Here is a 6,938-nt window from a genome sequence, read left to right as displayed (position 1 = left end):
GGGGGGGGGGGGCGAGGGCATCCCTGATCCCTGGGGAGCTGGACCCCAGCTGTATCAGGCTCACCTCTAACTGGGACTTCAATTTGGGAAGGGACAGGCCAGGGACTCCGAGCTGGTTGTGCCCCAGCACTCACCATTCCACCCAGGGATGCAGCTCCTGCTTGCTATACATGGTTCCCTCCGGTGGAGTCAGAGCCCAGAGTGTAAGTGTGCTGGGGGCCCGAGGATAGTGAGGGAGGGCGAGGTGTAGATAAAACCCTGCGTTTTGCTCCTAGGGCATTATGACTGCAGTTTTGTTTGGGATCATGCTGGTATCTCCTGGGCTTTGACTCCAGGTTATGGGTAACCTGGGGGAGCGCCCTGTGGCTTCCCCAAGTGAGCTGCTGAGAGTGGCTTGAGTGAGTCCTTGAATGAATAGAGATGGTGGGATTGGGGGCTGTACTTTGCCCAGTGCTAAGGACACCTCTGTGCTGGGTCCCCCTTCGTCCCTCTCCACGTGGGAGACTGTCTCTGTATCTCCCCCTAGCAGGGTTTCAGGCCGTGGGTGCTGGGATGTGTGTGCCCCCACAGCTGGGAATGTCCTCAGCCGTCTCCATGAATGGGCAGAGCAGGGAGTGGGTGCATGCCAATGCTCCTTCCCCCCTCAAAAGCTGCTCTCTCCTGAGGCATACAAAGGCAGGGCTCATACTTCTGAGGTCAGAGACTCCTGCTGAGGACACCAGGAGACGCTAGTGCTATAAAGCTCATGGTAAATGAAAACGTGCTATATATTTAGGGAAGGGGGAAAAAACAACACTTAATATTTTGTAAATGTTGACAAGTGTGAACTGAAACAAGTTAAAGGCTCTCACACAAGTGCCTGCAAGTCACACCAGGTCCACTAGGGGGCGAGTGGGACTTGCTGTTTACACATTCCAGGCTCACAGGGAAGAGAGGAACCTTTAGCATGGCCCAGGGCAGCAGACCTTGGACTTAAAATGAACTACTGTAATCATCATGACAAATCAGACAGGAATGTAAATGTAGAACAGTTCAATAACTTGTCACAGCACTGGCTGTGCAATTTCAAAGAAAATCAGACCGTCAGCCATCTTGTCTGTAAAATGGAAATAAGCCCTTCTCTCCAGACTGGCTGAGGAGTAGCAATGAGTCTGGTGATGTGACTGACAAAAGTCATCCTCGCCCTCCCCACTTCACCTGGATTCTTCCCTGTGACCTGACAACCAGATCAGGTCCCTGTCATCTCACAAAACCTTTCACCCAAGTGTCCCCTCCAGTTACCCCCTCTTCCCAACCACTGTCCCCTCACAGACCACTTCCTTAAAGAACCGTCTACATGCTGAGCGCTCACTCCTCCCTGGTATTCACACCTCAACCCACCAAAGTCTGTCCCCCAGTGACTTTACTCCACGGATGTCACCAAGAGCACACACTTGACTACTCCGTCCTTGGAGCTCTATACTAGGACACCCTGGTCCTTGGGGTCTCTTTTATGGGATCATTTCTATTCTGCCTCCTTCACAGGCTCTGGTCCCTGGCCCAACACTTAAATCCTACTGTTAGGCAAATCCCAGGTCTCAGCATTTCTCACATGCAGTGTGGAATCACCCAGGAAGAGAGCAGGACTGGGAGCAGAAACAGGTGAGGGAGGACACCTCAGGAGAGTAAGACAAAGGGCACCAGACAGACAATCCTACTCAAAGAAGGAGGGACAAACTGTTTCTATACCTTACAGAGACAGTTCTCCCAATGTCAGAGAGCACAGTGAACCACCAAGGTGCTTGGGCAAAAGACAGGCTCCAGGGTCCTCTTCAGAGTCAGGTCAGGGGTTCTGAGCTTTAGCCAGCATCAGGGGGGACGATGATGGGAGGGGTCCCCAGGCCACACTGAGAAGAGCTGCCACGGCTGGCCTGGAGGAGGAAGTCTGGGGCTGCAGGTGCAGGGATATGAAAGAGTCCAGCAGGAGTAACCTCAGCTGTCCTGGCCTGACTTCTTCCCATCCAGATATTCTCATCACAGATTACAAGGAGAAAACCTTTCCAGAAGGTGAGCTCCAAAGCTGGGCAGGTTCTCTGCCTAGACGCAGGCCCCACTGAGCCCTGACCTTCATTTGGGTTCAAATGGAGAGCCTGTGTGTCTCCCCAGCCCCAACCCAAGGGCACTCTAAAGGCCCACAGAGTGCTCTATACCATCGGCGACAGAAGGGCCTGAAAGAAAGTTCGGTACATGTGAAAAATTCATGTGGTGGGAGAAGTGGTGGCAGCGTTTGCAATTAGCAAGTGAAGGCCTCACTGAGACGTGACATTTGAACAAAGGCTAGAACAGGGTGGGGAGCAGTGAACTACGTGGCTCTCTGGGGAAAGGATTACAGGCAGAGGAATGAGCAAGCACAGAGATCCTACAGGAAGAAATACCTGGCATGAGCCCAGGTACAGGGCCTGAGAGAATTCATCAGAAAGGGGGGCAGGTGGGGGCGGGCCCTTGCTGGTCATTGCGAGGACTTGGTTTTTACTCGAAGGGGGACTGGCAGCTGTTGGAGGGGCTGAGCTCAAGAATGATGGATGGGATGCATCTTTTGAAAAGATGCCTGTGTTTGCTGTGTTGACCACAGACACAGTTGGGCAGGAAGAGCAGAAGTAGGGAATCTAGTTAGGAGGGACTGCAGTGACCCAAGTAAGAGCTGATGGGGGATGGGGCCAGGGTGCTGGCACAGGAAGCCATGAGAAGTGATTGGGTCCTGGTCTGTGTGGAAGGTAGAGCCAACAGCTACAAAAAGAGTGGGGTGGCAAGGTGGCCCCCAGGGCTACTCAGAGCCCTGACACTCAGAGTGAGTCAGGAAAGCGCCATTGTACATCAGCAGAATCATTCTGAATGGGTTGTGTGTGAGAGAGGGAGATGAACAAGGGAGCAAGGCAAGATGGAGGAAACGGGAGTCCTGGCAAATGAAGGGGAGCCGGCTTGGGGATCCAGAGAATCGATTCTGTCTACATGTGTCACTCATTGTGACCTCAGAGAACTTGTAAGGGCAAGGTTATTTTCCATGTCTCTTTATTTTTTGATGTTTAAAATGTGCATTGCCTGTCTCTCCACAACTAAAGGTAGTCTCTGTGCTGGGGACTCTGTCTTACTACCCTCCCTATTCCCAGCACTAACATTGAGACAATGTGCAGCAAACATATACCGGGGACCTAGAAACTGCAGCTGGTACTCAGTAACTGTTTGGGGACTGACTGCCTCAGTGAGAGAGAGCTTTGGGCAGCTTTAATTATTCCTCAGACAGTGGGGAGAGACTGTGGAAGACAGCAGAGAGGAGGAAGAGAAAAGTGGGAGACAGAGAAGCAGAAGTGAGTCAGAGAAGTGGAAGGAGGGGGTAGGAGGGGGAAAGAAGGGTAGAAGGGGGAAGGGGGAGGAGAAGGGAAGGGAGAGGGGGAGAAATGGGAAGGGGGAGGAGAAGTGGGGAAGGAAGAGAAAAGGAAGGGAGGGGGATGCAGGGGGAGGAGGAGGAGAGGAGGGGAGAGGAGGGGAGAGGAGGGGGAGAGAAGAGATTTCGTGTAAACCTGTGAAAAAGGCTAACCTGGAAAGGTAACTAGTGGAAAATTTTGAAGATGGTAACATGTGCTGTGCAGGGGCCACCACCTCAGTCTCCATGTGTCATCTTAAGTAGATCGGCATCACTACTCTTGGCCACTAATGCCTGGGATAAAAGCTTCCTGATGATAACGGGCAAAAATCCAAGAATGCTGTTCTGAGGTGTGGCAGGAGTAAAGCGCAGCCGCTAAAGGGGAGAAAACAAGGGAGTGCTATCTACACACTTAGGATTCCTTTAAGAAGGAATTTGGAGCTTTTTCTCAAGCTTTTTCTCATGCTTTTCCAGACTGCTGTCTCCCCAGCCCCGTGGATCCAGGAGCCTTACCTGCTGCTAGCTGCTCAACTTTCCCTTTCTGCCCTGCCTGGAGAGTGCCGTAGGCTGCTCTGGGAGAAAGAACAGGGAGGCCGGTGAGTAAAGCTATCAGTCACTTAACCACAATGATCTTGGTTCTAGATCACGTCAGTTCGCAGCCTAATCAAAAAACAGAAACAGAAAAACTCAGGGTTCACTGTGATGTGGTTTTGGAATGTAGGTGAGGTGTGGTAGGGTGAGGTCCGGAGCTGAGGACCAAGAAGAATTCTTGAGAAGTCTTTGGTGCAGAAAGGTGGTTTTATTAAAGCACGGGAAAAGGACCCACGGGCAGAAAGAGCTGCCCTGGGGTTGTGAGGCGCGACTGATCATATACTATGGGGTTGAGGGAGGTAAGGAAAAACGAAGGTTTTCAAAAGACTTTTCCTATGCTGAAGAGGACCTACAAGATACCGGAGGCCTCGCCACTGTCAAGTTAAGGTTGTTTTTCCCTCTAATAAGGCATTAACATTAAGAGAGTTGGGAGCTTCCAGGATGAATGTCATACAGATCCCACCCGGGGCGGGGGGGACGGTTTGCAGGGTGTCAGCTTGGGCTTTGTCCTCAGCCAGCCTTCTGCTCCCTCATCAGTAGCACTTCTTCCTAAAGTCCCCTTAAAAAGGCGAATTCCTGATAAGAATATGCCAGTGTGCAGGGCTAAGGGGTCTATCTTTGATACACATTTATCCAGGTCCACTCTCAGAAAATCTTCTTTTGTTCCCATTACTTTCTGTCATCCACTGATCTCTTCCATGACCCACACCAAATGGAAATGAAAGCCCTATCAAGCATTTTATAGGAACTGTTGAAAATTCTGTTTCTATTCAACCAATACATATTTAATAGATATGCAATAAATACTCAAAAGCTGAATTCTATATAGCGGGGAAAGCCTACTCCTATTTCCTATCTGTGGTCTGCAAAATGCACTGAGCATTTTCTCCTATCCAGCTATTAAATATTCATTCATGTCTTCATCTCCAGTACACTGGTTTCAATTTCCACCTCAACACACGTAACACATTACATCTCCAGGGCAGGTCTCAGCTCCAAGCTCCAATCTATGTAACTGTTTGGGGGGGTGGAGGATTCTGTGGGGTTTTTTTTATGAGTCTCTTTTATCCCTTTTTCCGGCTTTACTGAGGTGTAACTGACAAATAACTGTATATGTTTAAGGCGCACAACCTGATATCTTGATATACGTTGTGAAATGATGGCCACAACCAAGCTAATAAGCATATCCATCACGTCACATAATTACCTTTGTGTGTGTGTGGTGAGAACACTTAAGATCTATCCCCTTAGCAAATGTCAAGTATATAATATTGTTAACTATAGTCACCATGCTGTACATTAGATCGCCAGGATTTTTTCATCTTGTATAACCAAAACTTAGACCGACATTACCCCATTTTCTCTTTCCTCTAGCCCCTGGCCACCACTATCCTCCTCTCTGCTTCTATAAATGTGGCTATTTTATTAACAACTGATAATCCCTTTATTAAAAAGATGATTGAAGCATCTGCAGTGGTGACTTCAACCTCAACTCCTGGCTCAATACTGATGGAAATAATCTGCTTAATGATCTCGGACGGACTGTGCAAATCAATGAGTCTCTCGTGGAGCCTCATCTGATAAGGATCCCAAGTCTTAGAACTTTCACCACAAGGGGTTTTTCTTGTATTCATTCTGAGTCTTGGTAAGCATCTGAACTGGTCCTTTCACTCTGAGATTCTCGTCCTTTGCGCCCCTCTGATCAAGTCAGTACATACCTTTTCCAAAGATTTTACGTTGTGGCTGGTGAGAGTAATTCTAATTCGGTAAATCTCCACATCTGGTTCCATAGGTGTTTTCCCTGTGTCTTTAAAAGCCATGGCTGCAGGGAGGCTTCCTGACCAACTTGTTCCTCAGAGACAGCCAACAATGCTGAGTCAGGGGCAGGAGGCTCCATGGTAGCTGAGACTGCGTCTTCCTCAAAGAGCAGTGTGGCTGTTTTAGATTTCACATATGAGTGAGATCTTGCAGTATTTGTCTTTCTGGGTCTGGTTTTTTACTTAACATAATGTCCTCCAGATCATCCATGTTGTTGCAAATAACAGAATTTCATTTTTTTAAGGCTTAAAAAATACTTCAGTTTGTGTGTGTGTGTGTGTGTGTGTGTGCATGTGTGTGTGTGTGTAAATTCTACATCTTCTTCATTCATTCAACCGTCAATGGACATTTAGGTCATTTCCTTATCTTGGCTATTGTGAATAATGCCGCAATGAACTTGGGAATGCAGATAGCTCTTTGAGATACTGTTTCGTTTCCTTTGAATATATGCCCAAAAGTGGGAATGCTGGGTTTTAAGGTAGTTCTATTTTTAATTTTTTGAAGAACTTCTATACTGTCCTCCATAATGGCTATACTAGTTTACATTCCACCAACAGTACGCAAGAATTCCAAGTTCTCCATATCCTCACCAACACTTGTTAATTTTTTGTCTTTCTTTTTTTTTAGAGAGCAAGAGAGAGCACTCAAGCAAGGGGGGGGGGGAGACAGAGGAAGAGGGAGAGAGAAAATCCCAAGAAGTCTCCCTGCACAGAGAGGAGCCAAAAGCGGGGGCTTGATCTCACAACCCTGAGATCATGACCTGAGCTGAAATCAAGAGTCAGACGCTCAACTGACTGAGCCACCCAGGCGCCCCTTAATTTTTGTCTTCTTTTAAAAGATTTTATTTATTTATTTGACAGAGAGAGAAAGAGCACAAACAGGGGGAACAGCAGGCAGAGGTAGAGGGAGAAGCAGGCTCCCCGCTGAGCAGAGACACCCCAATGTGGGGTTTGATTCCAGACCCTGGGATCGTGAACTGAGGCCAAAGGCAGACACTCAACTGATAGGGCCACCCATGCACCCCTTGTTTTTTTGATAATAGCTGTTCAACCAGATGTGAGGTGGCATCTCATTGTGATTTTGATTTGTATATTCCTGCTGATTAGTGATGTTGAGCACTTTTTCATAT

General features: G+C 48.3%; 1 pseudogene; it reads right to left on the bottom strand.

The window, feature by feature from the left end:
* Window positions 1–3,637: 3,637 nt before the first annotated feature.
* On the bottom strand, window positions 3,638–5,811 carry LOC148109413 (small ribosomal subunit protein uS10 pseudogene; annotated as a pseudogene).
* Between the last annotated feature and the right edge of the window lie 1,127 nt (window positions 5,812–6,938).

The sequence above is a fragment of the Ursus americanus genome, chromosome 9 (assembly GCF_024610735.1).
Source record: "Ursus americanus isolate L20-20 chromosome 9, mUrsAme1.1.p, whole genome shotgun sequence".
In the NCBI taxonomy this organism is placed as follows: Eukaryota; Metazoa; Chordata; class Mammalia; order Carnivora; family Ursidae; genus Ursus; species Ursus americanus.
Note: the sequence above shows the minus strand (reverse complement) of the source record. Positions and strands in the feature narration are given on the sequence as shown.